The 27,997-nt window shown below is 43.1% G+C and overlaps 1 protein-coding gene and 1 long non-coding RNA gene across 3 annotated transcripts in view; one reads left to right on the top strand and one right to left on the bottom strand.

Moving 5' to 3' along the window:
* Positions 1-27,997, top strand: part of Sol1 (CUB domain-containing protein Sol1) — a 233,314-nt gene that overhangs the window by 137,557 nt on the left and 67,760 nt on the right. The gene's annotated exons all lie outside the window — the stretch shown is intronic.
* Positions 16-15,635, bottom strand: LOC148936163 (uncharacterized). The gene is made up of 2 exons (XR_016139968.1): positions 13,146-15,635; positions 16-274 (listed from the first exon to the last, which is right to left on the bottom strand). It is a non-coding gene; the product is annotated as an uncharacterized LOC148936163 (long non-coding RNA).

The following is a 27,997-nucleotide window of genomic DNA, read 5'->3' as shown; positions in this document are numbered from 1 at the left end:
AAGATTCTAGAAATTGCGGGCAGGAATGCTGAAATGATTTATTAACTATTTCATCGCGCTTCTGACTACTCGTTATCTTCCAGTCTAAAATCCAATAACCGGTAGTAATATTGTTCTACATGTGGAGTACAAACGCCATATTTTATTTGCTTCTCGTTAATGCTTATTTATCCTTCGACCTACTTCCTCGGAACAGTCCGGAATAACGTAGTCCGACATCGATAATGTTTTCCTGCGCGAACATAGAGTACCATATCCGGGTTTCCCAATGCATCTGTAAGAATAGTTGTGGGATTTAATATAGAGCGTTATATTTATCATATAAACGGGATAATCTGCAAAGTTCATCGGTTGGCTTTAAGCCTGTTGACCAAGAGAATAAATACAATCGAAACTTTTATCCTATAACGTAATTATCAGAGAATAAAAGTGCGATTCTAAAGCGAACATGTCGTAATAAAATATGATATAATGTAATTGAGTGTAGCTTAAAAACCGTATTTACATAGTTATAAAGTTGACAATTTGATGCTACTTGAGTGATAATGATAACTGACGGATTCACGACGAGATTTACAGATATATCATCCGTTATCTGGCGAGGACAGAATCGGACAGGAAATCGTCTCGAAATTATGATCGGCACGAATGACATCGAGAACGACGCGCGAAACGCTTCTCGATTCGATTTAGCGGAAATGCTCGATCGATCACGGGCGAAAACGTTAATTTTTCTCACGTAATGGTTTAATGGAACGCTTTCTGGTATTGCCGCGCGCGCATAACAATAATGCATGGATAGCGTAATCAATCATTTTTTCCTGCGTGACGCGACCGTAGACCAGGACCGGGAACTATCAATCGTGACAAATTCGATGTACCATGTACACGGGCCGAACGATTCGCCGGCCGTGGCTAATCGAATTTATTATACACCCTGTTTGAAAACAGCCAAACGAAGTTTGGATGCGAGCGTATCGCTGGCCACCACGATCGCTACCCGTTCACTGTCGTTTGCCGCTCAGCGCATATTCGCGCTCTCATCAGCGACCGACCGACCGACCGACCGACCGACCGACCGACCGACCGACCGACCGACCGACCGACCGACCGACCGACCGACCGACCGACCGACCGAACGACCGCTCGACCGACCGATTGACCGACTGATCGACCGATCGATCGACAATCGCTTTAGCGTAGCCGATCGGTTATACCGATCTACTCGCGATTGCCGGAAGTGCAAATTATAACTACGGACGACCGCTAGAGTTCTGTAGAGCCTCTGTTCAAGGGACGCGCGCAATTGTAGGCCAGATCGATCGCCGCTGGCACGTCGGAAGGTAACGCGACGAAGTACAAACAATAAACACTAATGGGAACGGAGGGTGACGGGTCTCGCTACCGATCCACCTACCTCTTTACTTCACTTCTTTTTTTGAAAGACGGGAGCAAAGAAGGAAAATACTCGAAACCGAGTCTCTCGTGACATCGGATCCTCCAACGAAGTGCCGTACGCAAATCGAGTTTCGCGAAACGCATTCGGCATTATGACGAGTTACAACGAAAATCGAGTTTACGCTCAAACGGGCTGAGCTCTTAGTTCAAACGTAAACCGTTTGCCTAGTGGCAATGACGGCACCGTATTTTCTAAGTAAGAGAGCACATCTCCGCGTTACGTATCCACGTAGAATAGAGTTCGTCGGTTTTTATAGCAAACGCGTTTCACCTGTCGGGGTGTCAAAATGCATCGTCATCCACTCTCTCGAGTCGCGCACAAAGTCCTTTAAGATCCCGACGTTTATTACGCTATTAGGAATTCATACCATTGCGTTTATATTTTACGTTTCCATCGCGTCTTATCTGCATCCGAAAGAAGTTAACGCTCGAATCCTCCAGGGAACCTCGTTTCCGTAAGAAGCGATAATGGAGGCAGAAAGCAGACTATCTGATTCATTTCGCGAGAAATTTAAAAGCGAGTTGGGTCTTAGCGGGGTTTTAACGTTGTACCGCGTTTCAAAAGAACACGCGCGGATGAAAAGTTTTGCGAAAACTCCGATGAACCGCCCATTTTTTCTCTTCGATTTATTCATTTTCTTTTTTTTTTTGCACGTGTAGCCCTTACGCGCCATTTCCATTTCGAAAACCTAAATCAACCGCGGTCATTTCGGCAAAAAGACTCGTATTTTACAATCTCGCGGTTGGTTATCGCCGAAAGACATCGTAAACATACACACGGTGTACCGTAGGGCGGCCTACGCGTGTTACATCGATCGGCATCCAGGAAACGCGGCCACGCCACGAGAACGATCTCGATTTATGGCCGGTCCGAGCATCCGCGGGACGTTGAATTTATCACGGCTTACTCCGTGATCTCGTCTCGCGTGGTGCTTTCAGTCTTTTGATCTGGTTACGGAACGTTGAGAGAAATGGAAGACGAGCGGACGCGATAAATCATCCGGTCCGGCGATTCACCCACCGGTATTTAATTAACGCTATCTATCGGGTTGCGTTATATTTGCTGTCACTCTCAAAAGGAGCGCAGATTCGCTCTGCCGTCTCAACACTCTGATCGTGACTCACACCGAAAGATTTGGTAAAGGAGTTTGCCTTCGAGTGCGGGAGTGCAGCGGGAGTCGTTGTTTTAGAGAGCGACGAGGGAGGTCGACGAGGACTGTCTGCGATTGCCAGTAAAAATCTAAAGTCATCGAGCTCACGCGACGTAAATGGTTTTATGTTGGCGGATAGCTTTGTCACGGGCGATATCTCGGTCATGCCGTGTCGATAATCCGAAGAACTTGGTTGTTCCGAAACGTACGTACGCCCACTCGTTGGAGGAGAACGACATAGCTTTTGCTTTTGCCTTCTCCCGAGCCAAAGAATAACAAATCACATTGTTAATGATCGGAAATAATTGATATTTTTCTATTAAACGAGCGGAAATTAAGTTTATAGTTCTGGAGATATATGCGTACGATTCGACCAAAACGTACGCATTCGCAAAACTTGATATTTATGTTTCTTTTGTGCAATCGAGACTCTTAGTTCTTACGTTCTATGAATAGTCGCGGAATATTTTTGGAAGCGGAAAGTTAGCTATTTACGTCTTTTTCGTCGATTTAAACGATAAACAACTCGAAACTATTTTTACTTCTTATCGATATGCCTTAGAAAAAAAAAAGAGTTTGTAGGCGACACAGCGATGCATGTTGTGTCCCGTGTCTCGAAAAATTTCGACGAATTCTAAGGCTGTAAAAGCTGTCCGTAATGCATAAAATACGAAAGCATAAATCGATCTTCACGCTCGCGTGACAAAATGATCCGAGAACGATGTTATCGGGTCACGTTTCCACTCGAATCTTCTTTGAGAGTTTTCTTGCTGAGCGGGCAACGAGTGTGCAGTACAACTGAGATATAGGAATCCGGAATTCTCTATAGTGACGGGGAGAAAACATCCAGTATGTAAAGAGATTCATTTTATTTACCGCATGCAAGATGTCTAAGACTTACCACACTGCCTCTCTAGTGACAGACTCCAACAAATTTCAGACTCGATGTTTCTTTAGCCCAAGATGTTTGGGCACAACTTACGATTTTATAGGATTTTATACGAAAAACACAAAGTCGAAAGAAAAGTCAAATGATTCAGCCAGAGTTAAACACGATCTCTCGATGACCTCCGTAATAAAATTTAGAACAATTTCGAGCACAAGAAACGTTAAGCTGATTAGGCGAGGAACATTTCGTTCTGGCCTTTCGTTCTTCGTGATATACATGTATGTTACTCGATCATGCAGCACATACCGCCTCACCTATCAAAGTACACGACAAACGATCAAGGATTCGAGTCACCAGGTCGCTAGTTCGCACACTGCACACGTTTCCAGAATCCCGATCACTTGACCAACCGAATTTATCGAGTGTCCAGTTACTACCGTATGTTCTTTTTATTTCCAGTTACGTGAAAACAAGTTAAATAATGATGATTGTTTTATAATATGAAAATATTAATAATATTTAAGTAATATGTCAGAGAGTAATAATACAAATACATTGGACACAGTTAAATAATTAAATTTAAATTTAAAAAAATTTGTTCATCCAATAGTTATCGAAATTAAAATTGAAAAGGCTTGAATTATACATTACAGATTTTAAATTATCGGCCTCTCGTGAAGGTTGTAGTGCTATCACGGAGAGTATGACGATTTTATATATTTCTGATTTATTACATAGGATACATGTAGGGAATTTAAACAGCGCGCAGTTATCCGATAGCAACGAGTATATATTACGATATCGGGTAGAAAGATATGGATATTATTCTCATCGACGTCATTATAAAAACAATATTCACATCCGTTAATAACATTATCAATTATTTCGATATCGTCTCATGGATATGTTTTACATATCACGGAGTACCTTTTTTCTATTTTCCTCGATGGTGAAACGAAAATCCTTTATATCATATCAATTGTAAATATCAATAATGCTTGAAATATATGTAATTCTCTATTCGTAATAAGAATACAAAATTCTATAAATTTTTGATTGAGTACTAATTGAGATTTATTATCGACTAAAAAATATTGCAATATTTATTTGCAAAAATTTGTAATTATAAACAAAATTAGTATCAGTAACATACAAATTTTTTAAATTGTTTTTCCGAGACGTTAATTTCAATTTTAGTACAATTTTTTAAAAATAATATATTAATAATAAAAATCAAAATTAATAATAGTGAGTGTGTTAGAGGAAATATAATCGTAAAGATATAAAAAACGCTGCCTTAGCTTCTACCATCCTGAAGAATGCGATCGCAGGATGCAGGGCTGAGGGCTGTATCTCGGGCTCGGTTTGTATCTCGGTCAGCTGCAGAAATCTGGAATTATCGAGGAGGCACGGGAGAAAGGGTAACGAGAGCAGAGAGAGAGAGAGAGAGAGAGAGAGAGAGAGAGAGAGAGAGAGAGAGAGAGAGAGAGAGAGATAGAGAGGGGGGGGATATTGCACTCTCGAGGTAAGTCAGGGGCGGCGGTCTCGGTCGCAGGGGAAAGGGGGTTAGTGCAAGGGGTGCCGCCGGTAGCGGGAGAACGGGCATTTAGGGAGAGAGGGAAGGAGTGTACGCGTATTATAGAGAAACGTTGGAGGGCGCAGTCTCGGCTTGCACGCCGGGCATTCGCGTTCGCGCGCCGCGTGTTCGCCGCTCAGTTTCGGTCCAGACGGAATTGCACGCGCATACATCTGCACTCGTATTCGTAATCAGTGCTGGATATACATAAGGGCGTACATACACGTACATATATTACATACGACACCCGCGTCGTTCGCCGTCGATCATCGGTCCAGCCCAGCTGCCCTGAAGTTCGTAAGGTTTCGCGCCGCGCGCTGATTAACGCGAGAAGTGAATCAGTAGAGCAGTCGATTTTCGCGTGTTATCGCGAAGCGGTAGCTAACTCGAGACTCTCCCGTTGGTTCCTTCTATCTCTTTCCGCAAAATCTTTATACATTTCTTTACTTTTTTGTTTTTTTTTTTTTTTTTTTTTTTTTTTAACTAATTTCAAGACGTATAGATTGATCGCGGAGTATTTTATCGGTAGATCCAATTATTTTTATTATCAATTGAATTATTTAGTCGTGTCAAGAGATAATTGACACTCCGAATTTTCTCGGTCTCGTATTTTTTTTGCCGTCTGTGCGCCTGCAGCGGCGAATCGTAATAAGAGAGGCGCAGTCGAGCATCAAGAACTCGTACGATTGCTCCTCTTTGCCGGGTGCCCGCAGGGGAGCTCTATTCTCTTCCTCTATCTATTACTTTCCTACTCTGGAGGAGTGTCGACTTTATTAAGGGTTCTGGAAGTCGAATCGGGTTTTCGTGGATTTCGCGTATACAAGACCCTCGTCGTCGTGATAAAAGTCTGAATAATATCCTGCTATAAAGTTTAATCCAAGTGTTAGCTGTCACATTGATAAGTCAATTTCTTCGAGATCGTAGAACGATATTTCTGAAACGAATTGGATATTTCTGATCAGATTTGATAAAAACGGACTAACTGATTTGCATTTGAAATCCTTAAGAAGCTGATCGTTATCGACAAAATGTGTCATTAATCTCGTAGCAATTCGCACTGTCAAGCTTATTCACAGCTTATTCGCACGTTTAAATTTTCGAGACGTTTGATGTTTGACGACGCGACGAAATTTTTTTCGAGGACAGTCAAAGAATTTAATTACGCGAAACGCGGACGATCGACAATTCGACTCCGCAGTTTTCGCACTCATCCCGTTGCCGTTTGATCATAGGCGGTCTGCTCGAAAGCAAAGAACATTTCTGTAACGTACACGCTTGTTATGTTAGTCTTTTGAGTTCGCACGGATGATTGACACTCAAGTCACACATCGTCATCTGTCTTCGCGGCTGCCAGAACGTCGAAACTGCGAATGGTAGAAGCGCGAGCTCTCTAAAAGACGGACGAGAAAAAAATAATAACGAAACTCATCCCGGTAACTATAATATACGCGGTAAAGAGTGTGCGATAATGATGTTGCTCCGTACGTTTTGGTGGCTGGTATGTACGTCCTCTGTGACACTCGGGGCGCAACGTGCGAAGGAACTCGGCGACGGAAAAGGTAAGACCTAGACACGTTGCGGACATTCTTCTTTTTTCTTGCGTTGCATGCGTCTCTAGACAGACGCGCGCGCGCGCGCGCGCGCGCGTTTCTTATTCAACTCTGAGATGTAGGCGAATGAGAAATTATTTCGTGATTACGCGTAAGAAATGCAACGGTACATATAATTTGGGCCAGTAATAGACTACAATTATTGCAGTCACGTTTTAGGAATATGTCTCGAGATACCGGGGACGAGAGAATACGCGCGTTGGGAAGAGCGAGAGAGTCCGTGGGACACCGGGGACAGAGTTACGAGTTTCGACCGCGCGGAATTTGCACTTTATTAAAACGAGTCGCGCAAACAGAACCGCGACAGAACCGGCAGAGGCGGCGAATTATATTCGCGTTAAACCCGTTGCGGTTGATTGTACCTCGCTCTATAATTGCATTTAGGACTCGGTCGTGTAAGGAACCGATAATCGCGACAATGACGTTCGGGTCCATTCGCTCTGCCGCGCGTCTCGGAAGGAATCGCAGTTACGTGCGGCCTACGCGCAGTCGAATCGTATAATTGTATCGCGGATTTCTGGCCCGATGGCGAAAGCTCTTCCGATTCCATCCACCGCGGATTTCTACAACGACAATCGCTACAATCGATACATTCCGGGTTCACCGATTTCGATTCGATATTTCTTTTTGTACGTTGGCTTTAGCCCTGCATTGCAGTGCGGTGCGGTGCGGTGCGGTGCGGTGCGGTGCGGTGCGGTGCGGTGCGGTGCAGTCGAGCTCAGTCGCGCTCGGCAAGCACAGGTATCGCCGGATATACACGCGAACAGTGGTGTTCGCTGTTTATCGAGCGTGAAATTTGGACTCACTGGTGGACTATAATGGCCGGGCCGCGTTTACGAGGTTTACGAAATACGTCCCGGCCGGTCCTTGTTCCAGCCGCGTAAGAGCCAGTAGCTCCCCGTCGTCCTGTTCGTTACGCGATTAAATTGTACACCAAGATGATTAAACAGCCGTCCGTGCTAATAGTCGCCCCAATGTTTTATCCAAACATCCCTCACAGCGGAAGCATCCAATTTCTCTCGTGACTTGTACGCTGTCATAATATTCAGGCTGATTACAACTAAAAGTGACCGCGTGTCGCGTAACAATTTTACATAAATGTAAAATCTCTTTTGCGAATGCGCGAAGCGAATGTTTAAAAAAAAAAAATATTAATATTATCCTTTTTACATTGTTCAAATATTACAAATGCTAAAATATCGATATATATATATATATATATATATATATATGCATGTACGATGAATTCGTATTTTATCTCATTGCCAGGGAATAATTATTAAATTAATTTGACTCTAATTGCTGATGAAATCACGGTATTGCGGGTTACGGCTTAAAATATCTATCTTTCGAACGAATAATTGTATTTTGCGAAAGAAGGACACAATGCGTGTCCTTTAGATTTAATTAATGTCTGTTGAACCGTACGATAAATTGGATAATTTAATGTGATCGGACTGCGAGCGCGTTTTTGAAAGAATTATGCTCCAAACGTGTATCGCGTGTAAACTGCTATTAATAGCAATATTACAGGTATCAATACCTCGGTTTATTAACAACGTTAATTTTACGGTATAAAGAATGTCGTTAATCGGACCATAATTAATCTCGTAATCGGATTACTCTCGGTTAAACGCGTTTCGTTAGGACGAAACCGTTAGTCGCGCGCGATTCGCACAAGTCGTTATTGTGTACCAGATGCATGTGGATAAACATACTGGAAAGGCGAACGGCGTGTACAACAAGCTGTTACAGAACGCTAATATACCGTGCACGCGCGCATCCAACTGCTCGCCCTACTCTAATTACAACATTTATCGTTACAACGGGACACTAAATGTTACTATTAATTATGGCACTAAAGTACCACTTAGTTACCGCCATTAAGCGAGCGTTCCGTACCGAGGAGGTACGGTTAAGCTTAACCCGACTTCACAGTTCCTACAGATCGAAAGCTCGAGTCTTTTAATGAACTCCTCTCGTGGAAGAGAGTATTCTAATTGTCAATTATACTCTGAATACGCAAAATCTACCGCAAAGTCTACCGGTTTGTGCACTTGTAACACTCGATTGTTTCATTTATCGCGATTCGAAAAAGCTCTCGAGAAACACGCAATTTCGATCATGTAAATATAAATGTAAATAATAATGTAATAAATGTAGATATAAGTCCGTCTGATGTCCGTTTTATTTACAGTGGACAACGCGACGTGGAAAAGCGCGACAATCTTGTGTGCGCCTACGGTCGGTGCGGCGTGTGCAGATTCGACGGAAGCAATTTTCCGCTAATCCATTTCGGGGTCGCGAAACACGCCTAATCGAGTGTATACCCGCTCGTGTAGCATCGTGTTTCGATGCAGCTATAACTTTTAATCTAACGACTTTTTCCACTCGCGGATAATTGCCATTTAAATTGAGGCTTCACCGGGAATACTCAACGGAGAGATCAATACGGGGGGGGGATGGGGGGGAGGGGAGTATCCTTTCGCGAGTGATCCGTGCGAGACAGGGAACGTCGTCGTGTACGCTCCTTAAGCCGTCTTAAGCCGATTTAAGCTCGGTTAGGGTCGCGCGACTGCGTTTCTTCGCAAGATGAAATTGAAATGAGCGCGCTGGTGATGGGACATAAGAGGAGATACACGCGAAATGAACGTCGGGCGGTAGAACCCGAGATTAGGGCTGCCGGCGTTTACGCATTGTCTGGCGAAAACTCATTTTGTGTGACACAAGTCTGAATAAAATCGCACGGATTTTATTCTACTTCATTCGCGCAAAGGAGAAACACAGCGAGAAAACTTTTCACCTAACCCTGCGAGCGTTATAATCTTGGATTCTTGGAGAGCTCTGTACACGAGTAGTGGCAAACTCGCCGTGCGAGAGGCGGTATGTTGTCGTGAATCGTGAACACGAGAAATTGCATCGGGATTTCTTCGTTATTTAACGTTTGCCGCCCGACAGAATTTCCTGGATGGTTGTGTCATGCAAATATGCATCCGCTATGCGCTGTTTCGACACGGTGACGCTTCTTATTACAGACTACGGCGATAGTATTCCTTTTCAATTTGCGTACCGGAGGACGTATCGCCCAGGAAGGACACGATGTTGGAATCTCCGTCGGGTTCTCCGTCGAGCTTCCTTGGTGGCGCGACGCGTCCCCCGTGGCTTTCCGTTCGTTTTCACGCCGCGTGACGCACTTTGCGTGCGTCAAGAAGCATCTCTCGCACCTTCAATTTTCCTCAATCTGTAACCCATGTGCCAAAATTCTCAACTTGAGTCTCGATTTTGCCACACGATACACAGACTTAAAAAATGCAAAAGTTAAGTAAGTAACATCTCATACTGTCAACGGAGCACGGCGCAAGAAGTTTAATATCTGCTATTCGCTTTTGACGAATCAAAATTCCGAATTATCGGACCATTACGGTAATCCCTAATGAGATCAGTTAAATTTTAGAGAGCGCGCATAATGCATAATAATTTTATTCGTTATAAGCGAGTTGATAATGACAACCTATGAATAATAACGATGCTAATGAGTTGCAGCTGTGATATATAATACGTTATAAAATCTTGCATTATTTTGTGCTTTAAAATACACACCGCAATTAAACCGATATTATGAAACGTATACATTATTTTAAAGGTAAGAAGGTAATAAATATATATCTCAAATATTAAACAAAAAATTTTATTTATTTATCCGAAATGATACTCAATGCGACCGTGAGGAAATGCCACGTTGTTAATCGACGATTCTTATCCCGACTTGTCGATCTCGTTAATCGACGTAATGACAAAATCATCGAAAGATATATGTACTCACGTGTCACTCATTTCAGTTATTTTCTCACGGCACCCACTTCTCCCACTTCCGTCTCCCATGCCTCAGAATCGCATACCTCGCTTCGCAGAGGTCGAGATATATCCGAATGATACAAGCGATGTGATGATAGCGCAGCAGCTGTGCCAACGAGCGCACGCTGTGACAGCATGCGCTCGCAGCTACTTCCGGCGAGTGACCTCCGGCGCCCGCAAAGCGCATCTCGGCTATCTTGTTTCTGGGCGTTCCTTGGTACATATTCTCATTACTTTGACATATACATGCCGCGTACGAATGTGCGTGTGTGCGTGTGTGCGTGTGTGTGTGTGTGTGTGTGTGTGTGTGTGTGTGTGTGTGTGTGTGTGTGTGTGTGTGTGTGTGTGTGTGTGTGTACAGGCTATTGCAAACCGCATAAACCTTTCGCCTACAAGTTCTTTGACGTATCGATTTCTTCGGAGAGACCTTCGGGTAGACGTCGTCTCTTCTGTTAGAATCTCTATTTTTTATTTTAAAAGTTAATATAAAATTAATTTGAAAGTTATTGATATTTGCCAGTCTGAAACAATCGATAGTATTCTTGGTTTGGATTGTACTATCTGTAGATGAAAGATTACAAGAGAGGAATGTCCAGTACATCCCGCGCATATATGTAAACCCTGCACATGTACATATATACATATATACATTCTTGAAAGCAGTACTCAAGAGCGTAAGCATGAAACAGTACGAACGATATAGTCGCCACATGAATAACATAGATAAACATCCGGTTTATAGTGTTCCCTTTTCATTCACGAATAAGGAAAGGAAAGTCGATTAGTCGAGTCTGTTATCGGATTATCGAAATCATCGCTCAAGATAAAGATTTGATGATCGGTACGAGTAATGTAGCGTCGTTTCCTTGCTTTGGCTCGGAAACAAGTTAGGAAATTGATCTCCCGAAGAATTTTGTTGGTTGCCAAGTCTTTGGAAATTTTTATTGGAAATCACTGCCAAAGCCAAGCACGGAATTCTTGAAGTGTGAAACGAGAGCGAAAGTGTTTCGAGTTTTATTCCGATATTCGCCGAAGCGAAAAATACACTCGGCGATTGCCAGCCGTTACTTTCCTTTTAATTGAGACTCGGTGTAATGACGCGCGATCGCCGTCGCTCAAAACATTTGCTCTCCTTCTTTCCGCTCCTGTTTAATTCCTACAAATAGTTGAGTCAACTTTCCTGATAACCGCTGCGACGGAAAGGAGCCGCAGTTAAAAACAAGTTTAATTATTTTAATAGAGAGATGGCAAGAGTTGTTTTAGTTTATACGAGTTCGTTAGTGAATTTAGCCGTGAGTACGCGAAGAGTCCGGCGCCCGTTACAAAGCGCATCCTGAGCGAATCAAAACTTTTATTCCGTAAAATAGAATATTTTTTTTATTCCGATGAAAGCGGAAGTGCACACGCGCGCGTGTTAGCACCGAAACTAACTTCCATTCAGGCTTCGACTTCATTTTATTTCGTCGTAGGTACTTTTTTATGCGTCACTTGTCTAATAGGATCTCAGCCCCAGCATGGCTATGTGCTTTCGGATGTGACCGACGGTAATCCTATACGGATTCGCGATCGTGCCGCGCGGACGAAAATTGTGCCGGTTGAATTTGTTGGTGGGGGAACATGTGCGGGGAGCGAGTTTTTCGCTGACAAAGTCGAAATACATTTACCTTTGACCGCTTTGCACGCGTCGTCGGTCACGAACGATATCGAGTCAGCTTTTCGAGGACTAAAGTCCGTTTTTTTACTTTACTGGAACGGCGGCGGCGGCGGCGGCGGCGGCGGCGGCGGCGGCGATGGCGACGTCCCTCGTAGCATAAGTCGGTCAGGATATCCCTATCGATATCTGAACGAAGAATTACGAGACATGGCAGAAAGGAAATGCGCGCGCGCGCGGCATGGGGTTGATATAAATCGAAAGTTCATTCGATATCGTTCGTCCGCGAGAATCTTTAACTCAACCCCCCCCCCCTCTTCCTCCCCGTCGGGATCGGCTCGGTGATACATCTCTCGCGCGCAGACACGAAAGAGGAAATCTCATACAAACGTACTCGGACGGTATTTGCTCTCATAGATGCGTTCATCGCTTTTCCGTAAAGATGAGCGTGCGACTCGGAATGGAAAAGCGACAGCATAAATTGCGCCCGATATCGACGCTGGTTACTTGATACCTCCATCGAGTCATCGGCCACGATCCGATGAGAGGTCACGTACGAATCTTCATTTACGCCTTCGTAATCGGAATAATCCATAATCAGATTGCTTAACCGTGATTTGCGCGATGCTCTTTGCACGACGGATTTACATCACAAACTAGAAAGCGCATCTGTATCAGATGCGCGCGTCACATCGTACAGCGAAATTTGTCATCATTGATTTACGCAAACGAAGATCTATTATTCCTATTCGATGTGTCGTATAGATACGCGTAATTCCGCTAAAGCGTCGCGTTACCGACGCATTGTCTCGCATACGAGGCATTTCTTCGGCGTCATTAGCATCGAGGAGGGGGAAATAATTGTGGTATGCTGTAGAGGGGGAGGAGGGAGGGGAGGGGGGGGGCGAATCGGCTGCGAATTGATCGTTAACAACGTAATTAAACTATCCCTTACCGCAAACGTCGGGGATGGTACAGCTGACCCTGCGCACCGCTCCTATAATCCGGCCAATCCTACGCACGAATATATCGTCTGCCTAGCCGTCGCGTCGCGGTTCGCGTCGATATAACGCTGTAATGAGCGGTAACGTTGATTAGAACCACTCGTCATTCGAGTAGAGTTGCGGCACCGCGTTGCTCGCGCATATTCGCAAACATTGTATATATATTCGCTGGTGCGGGACGTGTTGTGCACGCACGGCACACGCGACGGCACGCGAGGCTCCCTTCCCCATAACTACATCGTACACTACAGGTGCACAGTCGGTATCGGCATACCGTTACGATTGTTGTTGGATACACGGCTGAAAATTCGGCGGGAGGAGAGGCGTTTACCTATTGTTTCCATTTCGACGTCGGCAATGTCTCATACGGCGCGCGCGACGTGGAGATTGCATTTCTGAATCCGCGTCGAAGTGACACGAACAGTATGTAAGGCTATACATCTCACGAGCACAAGGATACTAAAGCGCGTTGATCATTCATTTGGCCCGCAAATCACGGAACGACAAGACACTACGTTCGTACCTCCGTTAATTATTCCTCGCGATAATCATCTATCGACTGAGGTCTATTGAAAATCCAAAAGTGCCAAATGTAAGGGAAATGAGAAATGCGGTTAACTTTACTTTTTTTTTTTTTTTTTTTTTTTTTTTCAACGTTACGAGATGATCGAGAATTTAATAGCTTTTGGTATGGTATAAAAATATAAACGCGATATGACGCGAGATAGGATACGCGCCAATATAATTATCATCTATTGACATGTACGGTGAATATATGATCAACAACAATACGTTACTGCCGGGAAAATTGACTCTTCGCACTTTAACCGCCAATGACCCGAAGCTTTGCATACGCGGGAAACCACGCGAATTAAATCAATTCGAGAACTATAGAGAGATACGCGACATTGACTCTTCTTCGGACTTTGTGTCCGATAATCGACAGCGACAGCTCCACGTTAATTATCATAAAAATCTTTTTATATAAATTTTTCAAGATTAGCACGTTGGATGAAACGTGAAATCCCTGATTTGGGAATACCTATTTGAACGTTTATAATTATGTGTCTTCATATTCAGCGCGACATAATACGGTTATTACACGAGCGTCAGATGCGGTTATCGTTGAACAGCATATTGCGCCGCTCGTGCTTACGCATTATAATCATTTCATAGTCGCATAATTTTAAGGCACACGCAATTGCAAGCCCGCGTATACAGCAAGTAATAAGTATTAAACATTCTTTTCCAAATAAAATATGTTGAGACTGCATCAGGATAAAATTAACAAATTCTCGTCGACTGAATTTTTATTCCTATTATAATTTTATCGGCAAATATTTTTTGTCTTTTTATAAGAAAAAGATCTGAAGATATCTGAAGAGATGTCCGCGATCTTTACTTTTTTAACCTTTTTAATCTCTGCGAATAATAATGCGGAATTTAGACACGAGATACATATTAAGCTATACGGATGCGATGGTTCTAATTACATTTCTGCGTACACACTCGTCTGCAATTCCGCAACATCTTATCTATCACGATTATGTCGATTTACATAGGTTAAACATCATTAAGGCATTTGATGAATAGTGAATCCTCCTCGAAAGGTTGTTAGAGCCTCCGCGTTTCCTGGCTTTCCTTCTGCCTCTGTATCTCCGAATTCTGGGTCTTTATCGATCTCTGCAATGTCGAATAATAGCAAGGTAGAGGGACGTCGTGAAATGCGACAACGAATCACAATAACATTCACATTTACGACTCGACCTGATCTATCTCTACATCGCCGACGTAACATCGCTCTCGGTACATGAATCGCCAAAGTTTTGATTTCTCTTTCATAGCTCGAGTTCGAACAACGAAATTTACGAAATAACGTTTGAGATTACGTTTGAGGGAAGGAATAAAATCAATAGACTTAGTCATCGAGTCGAGTTTTCAAAGTTCTAAACGTGATAAAAGACGAAGAAAAATATATCTATTGAATGTAAATGTAATTTGATCTTATCGCATAATTAACATTTTAGTTTGTAGTATATTCTGTTCTATTTCACAAGCGCAATGTATAAGCGAAAGTATCGACCGATTGCATTTATCCGCCGACTAATTTCAAGCAGCACGAGTCCTCGTTCACGAGTATATCGAGTCGAAGTTTATCTATGCGCTCGAATAATCGCCCGAGGGTTCTCAGTACCTCTTCTCTCGTAGCTCCTAAGTACAAAGTTCGCATGTCGAATGCGAAATCGCGTTTACGCCTGATAGAACCCGTTAGAATGTTTGACGAACAGCGTGTCAACATCGCGGGAAACTGTCAGCGCATTCACGGGTATTGTCTCCATTCAAGCGAGAGGCCTCCCATACGAGGAGAGAGAGACAGACAGAGAGAGAGAGAGAGAGAGAGAGAGAGAGAGAGAGAGAGAGAGAGAGAGGGAGGGAGAGAGGGAGGGAGAGAGGGAGGGAGAGAGAGAGAGAGAGAGAGAGAGAGAGAGAGAGAGAGAGAGAGAGAGAGAGAGAGAGAGAGAGAGAGAGACGGAGATGGTGCAAAGAGAGCATTAGGGCGAGTGCGGAAGTGCATGGAACAAGAGGTTCCGGGAGGGGCCACCATCCGAATCGATCTCACCTCTTAGGAAGGTGGCGCACTTCGAGAGCAATAGCAGCTACGAACCAGCCACGAAAATGCGATTCTGCCCGAGGCTCCGCAACATGCGGCTTTCACGACGACGAATTTCCTGTTTTTGCACGGCGCGTTCTCCCTGGACCGGTTTAGTTCTCTCTTAGTTCAGCTCCGCCACGTCGTCTTAGATTGAAGCGGGCGGGTAGCGAACGACCGACCTAGCTACGTACCTAGCTACGTACGTAGCTCCACGTCCCTCTACATACTCGGAAGTCGGTCGGTCCATTTCGCAGCCGGTTCTCGTTCCGCGCAGGTAATCTCCGCCGTTGCGAAATTACGTCGGATACCTAGCAACGAAGCCGTGGAATTAAGCGACGATCGAGGATAGGACGGCCGTGAAGGTACGGTTCGACGGTCGTCTCGCGGATTTTCCACGTCGCGATGCCGAGCACACTGTGGGATTTATCACCGATAATTAAGTATAAATCGCCGTCGGCGCATTAAATATTGATTTTCGATATATTGGCGCCGTGAGAGCGGATCAAGAATACACGCGGTTCCCAGCGTGTATCTTCGTTGCTCGTTGGATGGCTTTTCGGATGGTGACGGACACGGTTTTAAACCGTGGCGGAAAGTCGGCGCGCAGGAAGAGAATCGTATCGTAAGTTCGGGAAACAAAATATATCGAGGTAGTTCGTAAACTCTGGAACTAACAGAAGAAAAGCGCAATTTAGTTCCGAAGCAGATTCGAGAGAATAGCTGAAAGTTTTTAATGAAAAGATAGATAAAATCCAATGTCTAAAAAAAAAAAGGTGGGAAGTCCCGGAAAAGTCATCTGTCGGTCCCTCTCCGGTAAACGCAACGTTATAAAAGTAAAGCGATATCGTCGTCGCGACCACCTCTCGTGTTTCGACCTCTCTCGTCCGTCATTTCCTTCCCCTCTTCGGAATCATATCGGTAAATCACCGAAGTCGTAGCTCCTAAGTCGAGAGGGAAAATAAATTCCATTTCTGGAGGTTCTGGAATTGCCGTAGCGGATGCTAGGAAGTAAAAGAGTGGCCTGCCCTGCTCGGACCAGCCGAGCAAGGAGCGAGTAAGGAACGTCGGAGAGGTGGTAGTCGGGGGGAGGAAGCCGGCGAGAGAAAAGAACAAACGCTCGGGGGAACGTTATTTGAGAGACTCGGAGGAGAAGACTCGCGTCCTCGGGTTCCGCGTTTCTAAGATTATTTTATGACGAACGACATTGTCAAAGGCGCATTTTCATTACCGTCACCGCAGAGCGGCTGTTTACATGACGACCGATGTTCTTCCCTTCGGCGATAAAACCGCGATGAAAATTCTTTCGGTATAATTCGTGATATGGCGCATTTGAGCGCGAAATCGAATTTCGAACATCGAGCGATAAATAGGCTTACGGGTCCTATGGATTTAATTTTAATTTCTTTCCCCTTGGCGAGTGATCTATGTATTACTTTTCTCGATTACTTTGGCTCACTTTTTCAAAATAGTTTTGTAACTGCTCCGACTGATAACTAGTTGATACTAGTTTTAACGGGAATAAAAGTTTATTATCTCAATATATTCGCCATATAATATTAATATTGTAATATTGTAATATTATTCATTGGAACTAACAAGATTTTTCTTGTGAGAGAGATGCACAGAAAAAAATAGCTAGAACAACTTATTTCAAAATTTCTATTAAAGCTTTGGAGCATCTTTAGTACTTTAACGATTTCATAATGAAACTCAATATTAACCGGGGGGTTATTTTGTAAAGTTGCGAAAGTATTTCCTTTCATTTAAACTTGGTCTTCATCTCTGACATTAATAAAAAAATTTGAGCGTCGCTGTATTTTTCATTACTCGCTGTGTAAATAACAATTTAGTGTATATCTCTTTTATGAATATCGTTAAGAAATTTGTTTTGCATACTCTATATTAATGACAACTGCAAAAGTGCAAAAAAATGTTTGGCGCAAGTTCAACAAATTTATACCCTCTCGGAATGTACCATTTATGTGACGGTTGCAAATTCTCTCTCTCTCTCTCTCTCTCTCTCTCTCTCTCTCTCGCTCGCTCGCTCGCTCGCTCGCTCGCTCCTCCGTACGAGTAAATATATGCCGGCGTTTATACTTATCGCGGCAAACTGGGCTGGGTTTGTTGGACGAAACTATGTCGCACTCGTAATATCGACCGCGTTTTATTGTCTAACCCGATCCAACCAGCCGATGCGAAACCAGGAGCAAAACTTTCCCCTCCGGCCGGTCCGCGTACAGCGTAAAGCCTCGGGGAAACTCCAAAAGAGAAACGCCACTCGAGCTAAACGCATCTAATTAATTGACGGAACGCGTGGGAGCGAAAGGAAACTTTTGAGAAACGAAAGTTCGCGCGTGCAACCCCTATCTGACTGCTTCGACGTTGATTGGTTTTGCCAAGTTTAGGAGAACGGAGATGGAGATATAATAATCGATGGATGATGATGCTATACATCTTCGATATCGCACTTCTTGTTTTGTATATTAACTCGCGATAAGAACGATTATAGTGTTTTATGAACAAGACATCATTTTGATTAATATGAATTAATTAAAATTATGATCTTTGAATCAATATACAACGTACGTGTTGTATTATACGTATATGTATATGTCAAATACAAATATTATTTGACAGATTAATTTGTTTGTAATTTAATGATTTTATTAATTTAGTGCATGTAATATTCTCAAAATTTATGTAAATGCATTTTATTTCATTTAAACATATCGATTATAATTTAATTGTATTATATTACATACATTTTATATAGTGTATAAATAATCTTATATCTTTTATTTTAAAGCGCGTATATAACCTTTTCCACAATTGAATTTACGATCTTCTATAGTGTTACACATAATATTCAATATCACACGAGATATTTCACGTAAAACAAATTGTAACGCATAATCGCATCAACTTCCGTGTCTGGCAGAGGCATTAACAAAATTGCGAAAACCATTTGACGGAATCTCATTTAGTAATGATGAGATTATTTTGAAAAATTACACCGGCGTGCAATAAACTTATTTTTAAAGTAGATGTAAGAACGATCTTTCGAAACTATAAGCTTTTGTCCCTGCTTCGCCGGCACGACTCGGCAAGACCGATGAAAGTTCTAATCCTCTTGACGTTGCCGACCAAAGCACTTTGCCCAACAAGCTAAGGGCACCGAGTAAGAAGATAGGAATGTAACTGCTTTAAGTCACGTATATAAAATCGTAGTGTCCGGTTATGAATTACGACTGTTGCAGTCGTATCGTCCGCACGAAGAAATAATCTGGTATCGTGCACGCGACTTCTCGCTTCTCCTTCCTCTTCTCTCTCTCTCTCTCGTCGTTTTCTTCAACAACTTTTTTATCATCTCGGTTGCTCGATAACTTAACGCGTTAACGCTTCTCTCATTTGCCGAGTTACCTCGTGACAACTCTCAGGGATTATCGGACTAAAGTTTCCGCTAACGTTGCTGAGAAACAAAGTCGTCGAGACAGAAAAGAATAAGCCGACCTGTAAAATGCGACCTGTAAAATGTTCTACTACAATATGTTTAATATTAATAAATTAAGAGACGCGTATCGATCGATATTTTATGATGATTATTTAAATGGCGCAAAAGTGTTATGTTTAATGAATTTTTTCCGTTTCTTCCGAGCAGTTTCACGTCGTTCTCGAACTTCGTTATAAGACAGAAAGTTTTGGGTGTCTTGTGTCAGGGTGTCGCGAGACGTATATAATTAAACAGCGAATGAGTTTATTAATAACATCAGCTTTCACAGTATTCGTATACGAATACGAAGGAACGGCGGAACGGCCGTTTATTGAAAATATTCCGAGCGCGAGCTGCGAAAGTGCTAGAAATTTATAACTGTATCTCTCGGGGGACATTTTCCCTGGCAGAGCCGTTGCCACATCTCACATAAGTAATGTAGATGGAAGGATAATTAAGAGGAAATAAATTAAAACTTTTCATGCCGGTTTTAATGAATAATTTATCGCATATACCTATGATCTATCATTTTTAAACAAATTTCAGCGATAGACATTCATATGTTGTATATCGTTGTTATCAAATCGTTACCACTTTTGGTATATGTGTTTATCCTTTGTGCTTTACATCCAATCTTTGTTATGATAACGCGATGACAAGTTCGATAATTGAATGGATTTTCTTTAGCAAACGTTTGAATATTAATGTGAATATTAATATGTTATGTTATCACGGTGCAATTCACGTCAATGAGCAAAGAAGAGAAGCCGCAAGCGGCGCGGTCAAGCATATAATACGCTATCGAATTTGATTTAATTTAATTTCGTGCTTGTTCACCAAATCTTTCTGTAGATAAACGCAAAAACGAATACGTACAAATTCATCTTCTGTTCCGCATTGTCCATCACGTTCAATTTTATTACGCTGAATGATACCGGTTTTCATGGCGCATGACGGCTCGAAGCAATGCGGAACTGCCGGAATTGTCGGTACACGGTACAAAAAAAAAAAAGGCTCTGCCAATGTACGCGCCACGAAATATATTGCGAAGTACATATCGACTGCCTCGCGCAGCTTCGTGAGTAAAGTATACGCACGGCCTTTTTCCCTCCGGTATATCGCCGCGATGCACTTTGCCAACATCGCGCGATATGATCGTAAACTGATGACTTTAATTACCAGGACGTTTCCTATTAAGAGGCCAATTTAATTCCTCGGCAAACTTTGCCTCGGTCCGAGGCGGCATAAATAATAAAAATAAAACAGACAACCGCTCAACCTTTGGATAACTATCGCCTCGTTCATTCCGCACGAACGAGGATTAAATTCGCTGCGATCTGATCTTGTCATATCCTCGATCGAAATTCGTGTAAATGCTTGTCGAAAGAAGAATGTCACGCATTTAACCGCTAACCGCTCTCGCGCAAACTCTTCGTGAGTCGTCTAATTAACGCGGATACGGAAAGCGTTAATGCTATCCGATATGCATGTGCACTCAACGGTCAAATTTTTCAACGATATTTAAAAAATACTTTACTTTTGTTTACGCAAAAAGAAATGATTTGATAGTTTAACTCAACTATTTCATTGTATAAAACAACAGGAAGAATCAGCGTTCCTGCTGACGACTGCCGAACGCTGGTACTACACACGAATGTCGGAAATAATATATATGTTGCATGTGTACGTTACTAAAAATATTTTTTAAATATAACAATCACAAAAATAGTACTGTGCTTTATTGTTTTAGTTTTAGATAAAGAAAGAATTACTTTGAATTATTGCAGAGATATACGGAGAGATATATACTATTTTAGAAATAGTACAAAGTAGATAGAGGATACTGCGCACCCCACGCGATACACTATTGCAAAATAAATAATAGTTAATAACTACGACAAGATAATTTAACCTTGTACATTCGTCGTAGTCCCGTAATCCCGGATGGAGAACTACGGAGTACGAAAAAGAGACAAATACGGGATTAACAGGAGGTCGAATGTAATCTCGCTTAACGGGGGCAGTGTACGCGATTCGCTTAGCTTACCGTTTTGTAGCGTGTAATTTATGCGACCGGGGAGGATCAATGCGTCCAAACCTTCTCTCTCGACGTTGACATTAATTAATTATGGAATCAGACTTTTTCATGCCGCTTTATAGCAGCGAGAGCTATATTCGGCTGATCATCACGGGTAGCCGGTGGTACACGCTCGCCGGGCTGGTGGTATCAATGTGTTAAGTAGCGGGAAATGTAGGACGGGCTTGCGGATAAAAAACTTAGCAAAGAGGAAGCGCGCGAAGTCTGGCGCGCGGCTACAAATTACTCCCCGACTCCCCCCCTCCCTCTGCCCCGCCCCCCCCCCCCCCTTCCCCCGACGATATATAGCGCCTGGCTGCGTGCATTTACCGGGCGCCACGACGATTTTATACGCGACCTTAAACGCCGGTGCACCTATTTTCAGCTCTTTATCACCCGCGGCCGCGCGCTTCAGTCAGGCTGGGGCTTTATTTACGCGATAATATAAAAAAAAGGCGTTATCGCGTCCGTTTTCGGGCGATTAATCACGCGCTCGCGCGCGTACGTTAGCCGCTGATTACAACGCGATCGTAGCGTCACTTAATTAGTCGCTCGCCCTAACGTCGCGCGCCCAACGTCTCCCTGTCGCTCGGAACCAACGAATCGATCCTTCTACTTTCCGACATCTAACGAGCGTTTCAATATTGCGTGGCAATTAAGGCAACCGCCGTATAATAGTATCTCTTTGACGGATACCAGGTGTTAAATTACGGTCATGCCTGTTAGTATCACTTGCCGATATGTAACCAGCGTCTCTCGAACTAAAACATTTACTGGATGTCTCTTGTATATACGTATGTAAATTATTGTATGTAGTATCTCATGTGATATTTCGTTGGTCGCAGCTCTCGTACAGTCGTCTTTAATTCTGTTCTCAACGTACGATCCATATCTCAGTCGTACTTTTGGTAACACAACCTTCCTTTGGGAGGAAAGATAAAAGCAATTTTGAAATCGGCGTCTACAGAACTGATCTATAGAAAGCGTGTGTTTTCGTGTCTGATGAAAGAAAAAGATTTCGTTTTGCCGACAAGTGTAATAGAACGACCGGTATGGAACAGCGAAGTGATCTTATCTAAAATTCTTCCTCCATTTCTCGATGCATACCGACGACTCGCTGCGTATCAGTATCGAAGAACACGCTCGCGCTAAACCGACCGGTGGTTTGCTCCTGGGATCGTTGTAAGGGCTCCACCGAGTCCACCGCACGACATAATGGTTAATGATTTAACATCGATAGTGCTACGAGAGGGATGCGGGCAATTTAGGCGGCGCAGGGTGCGATAGATGGGTGTCAGTAATAATGCGGATCAAATCAGGGCTGGCGAGCAGGGAGACTCAAAATATCAGGATCAAGGCATCAAAGAGTAGATATTAGATATTGGATAAGAAATAATAAAAAGGAGAAACGAAACAAACGAGAAATAAGAAAAAAAAATAAAACATAATCCTGAATTCGCAATACGACATTGTACAACTTGTAAAAAAAAAATTGACGAATTGTAAAAAGGAAAAAGTAGAGATTTTGCGTAATCCGCATCGCAGATTTCTCGCGAGTGGTGCTTTGGAAAACAATTTCTCAAATCGTTATCGCGCCAGATGACTTCCGTCTCCATTCCTTCTCCAATGTTCGCATGCCCAAACCGAACTTTGTACTATGCGAAACAATGTACTATGCAAATGATAGATGCTCAGGGGAGACAACGCGTAGCAAGAAATTACCACACGTTTGACGAGCCTATAATAGTCAGCACTTGGCGAATCTGACGCGTCCGTATCATCCTCGTTCCTCCAAAGGCAGATTCGTGCGCTGTTATGCGATCCGGATGCAATGCGCATGTGTACGCACGTATCCGCTCGAGATTGCGTATTTTGCAACAATGCGGCTTACGCAAGGACGCAAACGATTCGTGGGGATCGATCGACGCGCGATACGACAAATTCGTGCTCGAGAGGATTTTAGCGGAAAACTTGATTTTTCTTGTATGTATCTTGTATGAACGGTCCGCTTATATTTTCTCTTTTTCTTCCTTTGGGAAGGAGGACGCTTGGATCTTAGAACTTCACGTTTCGGGAGGAAGAGATAGCTATATTGCACAGTGCATTATGAAATACATTAATCTCACTATCATTTATCCACGACTCATCCTATATCTGCCACAAATGGAGGAGATAAATGCTACTTTAGATTCTGAGAATCAGGTCTCGATAACGGGACCGCGCAATTATGGCTCCCATGATAGGAAAGGATTACCGTGTTATAAACGAGTTTAACAACAAGTTTATTCTTCCGAGAACAGCTCTCGTTCTCGATGATAAAACCAAACATCTCCCAACGGACCTTACCTATATTTACAATGGCGAGCAAGGTGCCAGGAGAAACAACAATTTCTTATTCACTTAATCTTTCTTTACTGCAATCATTTTTGTATATTCTTGCACACATCTCTTCACACATTGTGCAAATATTAATTTAGCCGAAACAACAACATATAGTTTAATTTCTGTTCTTTGTGCAGAGATCTTTACTGATATTTTTTTTCACGATTCAATCGCGAATATTAGAGAGAATTCGGCGATTGTTTTGCGCTCCATATATAGTCTGTTATATAGATACGAGCTCTATCGAATCCGGGAAACATTTTTCTCTCTAAAACTTACCCGAAACTCGATTCCAGTTAAAACTCAAATCGCACGAGGAAATGTGAATTCACGCTCCGCCATAAAATTTCTTATTTCGTTCCCGCTCATCTTGTAGACGACTCTATCAATCGATTGTCTGCTTACAGTATCTGTCCACGATTCGAAAGCACATAATTGGATGATATCGTATTACGACCATAATAGAAAGATATGGTTCGTTATCGATCGGCAAGAAATCTTGGTATCCCGTAGTACTGAAAAACGAGCATTCTCCTCTGGAGAGTACCGTATTCATACTGTATATTCCACGCGCTGAATGTAATTCATAATAAGATTAAATCTTCACATTACGCAGATGAAACTCGGAATAATAAACAGTCACGGATATCGTATCCTGTATTTAGTATAATCAATGATTGCAGAATTATTACTTCATGCATATGTGAACTCGATGAAATTGCAATGGAATCACTATTAGACGTATTCGGTATAATTATATATTAAATATAATATTGAAAACAGTGCACAATGATATTTTAAGTAAGTCCAATAGCATTTGAGAATTTATAACTTGATTGATATATATATGAGGTAAATGCGGTACACAAATAATACTTCTTCCTTTTGTGCGGCTTACATCGCAATTTTCGCCTGTCTCGTAATTTTCCCCGGTTCGTAGAATCGCATGTAGAGAATCCCACGTTTATAAAGGACGATCTACGACATTACAGTATCTGTGGACACGCAAGTAGGTCGCAAGATAGCGACTCTTGGAAGGAATCGGAAGATCCGTACGAATCGTAAAGAACTCCGAGTGCTCACGTGACTGAACGTCGTAAAGGACCGTTGTCACCGTTGGACCGTCTGGCTCGTTAAACTGATCGTTTCAGGACCGTAATTTTATTGTAAGAATTCATCTGCCACGCGAGACGAATGTAGAGAGAAAGAAAGAGAGAAAGACAAAGGGGGAATTTTCGCGACAGTTTGAAAACCGCTCGAGCACCGTGAGTGGATGTTCTTTCTGAAACACGCTACTTTGTCATAATTACGCTAATTATAATGTGCGGTAATATATAGCTTTTATACTTTTATATACTTTTACGCAATAATATTTACGTATAATAATTTGAATCGCTGGTATAATAATTTGAAATGTGAAAGAACATATGATAAATACGTATTTATTAAATTTTCAACTTTGAACGAATTTATCTGCTAATATCTTAATTTCTTCTGCCGAAGAGAAAGCAGATATTTCTAAGCAGCCATAACTATGGTATATGTTTACATTATATTCGCGTCGTGCGCGCGATTAATTAAGATCGATCGATATTTTTGGCCTTGACACAGTTCATTCCGATGCCGATGGGTACCGCGCGGGTCCATTAATTACACACGATTAATGTTCCGCGCCGTGTCGAGCGAAGTACATCGTCGAATGCACGATAACGTCCGTCAAAAAGTCGCGTCGGCGTTCCGCCGGCCCGATGATACGAGTCCGTTTGAAATAAATCATCCCCCGACTACGAAGGACAAAGGGGGAGAGAGAGAGAGAGAGAGAGAGAGAGAGAGAGAGAGAGAGAGAGAGAGAGAGAGAGAGAGAGAGAGAGAGCGAGACGACAGCTCTCATAGATTTCAGCGTCCCGGATGCGCGAAACGCGGTGGCTCTTAAGAAGTAGCGCGCCATCCGTCTTGTCGTTCTCGCATGGATAAGAATGGGAACGTAAAAATCTCCGTAACCGGATATATCCTCTCTCGTACTACTCCCGGCGCTCCTCGTGGTCTCTGCCGCGAGGAATTCCTCGAGACAGCTCGAATCCGTTGCCTCATAATTTCCTCGAATACCGAGGACACCGGGAGACGGACGGAGAGGGATGGATACGGAGGAGAGAGCGTGGAAAGGGCGCGTGGGTTCGGTTGGAGAGGGGTGGAGGGTCGAGAAGAGGAAAAGACGGAGAAAAAAGGGGCAAGCCGCGCGGCGCGCCCCGTTTAGGGAGCTCATTTCTCACGAGCGTGCGAAAGCCGGGCGAACATCCGCCGCTACGCTCGCTACGCGATACTTTTGAATTACGACTCGCCGCGGTGCGGTGGCACGAATGTATCATGCGGGCGCGTCCCCACGATCTTCTTATCTCCCTAGCGAGGGGAGCGAGGAATTGCATCGCGTTCGGTACTTCGGAAGCCGTCGTCGGAGGCGGAGCCGGGACGCGCCGCTGCTCCCGGAAACCATCCGATACAACGCGATGCTTTCGCGAACGAAATATGCTCCCTCCCGTGATTGGAAAAATAGGACGGCGAATCGCTATTATGTAGCGGAACGCTTGTACCGCGATAAATCATATGAGGAAACTCGGGAGACTGATCATTTTGATTGCCGGGGAAGATGGACGGTCCTCGAACTGACCGTTCGTCCGTTCGGAACGCATTCCTCCCCCCTGAACTCAAGAACGAAGGAACTAGCTTTTGACTCAATCTGTGTCATTCGTGGTACGATAAATTTCAAAAAATGATAGTTATATATATTAGATGCGATTATGATCGCGGAATAATATACCGTATGAACCAGATGAACCGCGCTGTATCGCACACACGACGTGCTCGCGGTCATTCGATATCGCCTCTGTATCGCCTATAATCTCCCCGTTACAACAGAAATTCGTTTCTCTCGGAATTCCAAGTCCTTTCCTTACAGCGTCGTTTCTCAACGAGGCGCGAGTATACGCGTGTGGGAAATAATTCCTATTTTTTATGAGGCTACCCCACGCCTTTTTTACGTACATTACGGGACGGCGCAACCTCGCCAGCAACGTAATTTCGCACGGAAAATTGCGGCCGTATATACAGCGATGCGAGGAACGGATACGGTGACTGCTGTTTACGATATCCAAAGCTATTTCAGTTTTAATATTATAGGTACTCCCGTCTGCCTCGTTGTTTCGCGATATACGGTATATGTCTTTTTTACGTCAATAATCATTGCAAATTTTGACAACCATATCGCGCTGATATTTATTCGCTTGACTGGTTATCAAGAATTGCGATCATTCGAACCAAAACCTGTCTATCAGATCACGTTTGGTTTTAGTGGAGCAGGTATTGTCTGGCGATACGGTTTGTGTGTAATCATGTATGCGTATATATATATATATATGTTTGTTATCGCATGATATCTAATAATAATGACAGTTAATTCAGATATTCAGGTATTATGTTAAATGTACTATTAATAAACTTACCGTTTATCATATCATCCAATTTTCGAGTCAGTCATTTAGCTTACGATTTTATTAACTTGCAATCGTATCGGGATTCGAAAACTTTGCCATTTATAACTAGTATTATTGTCCATGGAAAATTTAATTTATCTAACTCGACGCTTAATAAGGTTTGCTTATACGGCTCCCGGAAATCATCGTTGCTACATTTTTTTCGGAGGCCGAAGATTCAAGCTTGCACTTTGCACGGATTACTACGGGATAGCGTACAGTACGATGAGCGTTGCTCGCCCAGCTTGGCACGTCGGGCGGCGATTGTACTCATATATTAATGCCAAGAGATCCCGTATGTTGCCTCGTTAATAATTTCGCTATTCCCCTCATACCCTTCAACTCTCAGAGTAGTACTCTATCCTTGCTTGGATCGTAACACAAGCTACTTAGGTGTAGTCTGCAGATGCGATGTTAGGCGCCGGCGGCGCTGTTTACTCTCGCTGCTCTTGCGCAAATAAAAATTTGGATGTTACTATACTGTTGCTACCGGCTACGCTAATCTACGGCATCTTTCGAGAAAAGGGGAATTCTTCAATTTCTTCAGAAGAAAAATTACATTTTGCAAAATGTCACTAATGTTACGCGCAAAAATTTTACAAAAGATAAAATTTTACGAACAATTCGACGATAATCCGCCGGGTTGAAAATCGCGCGGTCAGCAGTTTAAAAGA

The sequence above is a fragment of the Pogonomyrmex barbatus genome, unplaced genomic scaffold, assembly GCF_055798465.1.
Source record: "Pogonomyrmex barbatus isolate J1 unplaced genomic scaffold, ASM5579846v1 scaffold3, whole genome shotgun sequence".
In the NCBI taxonomy this organism is placed as follows: Eukaryota; Metazoa; Arthropoda; class Insecta; order Hymenoptera; family Formicidae; genus Pogonomyrmex; species Pogonomyrmex barbatus.
The sequence above is the reverse complement of the archived record's forward strand: the minus strand, read 5'-3'. Positions and strand labels throughout refer to the sequence as shown.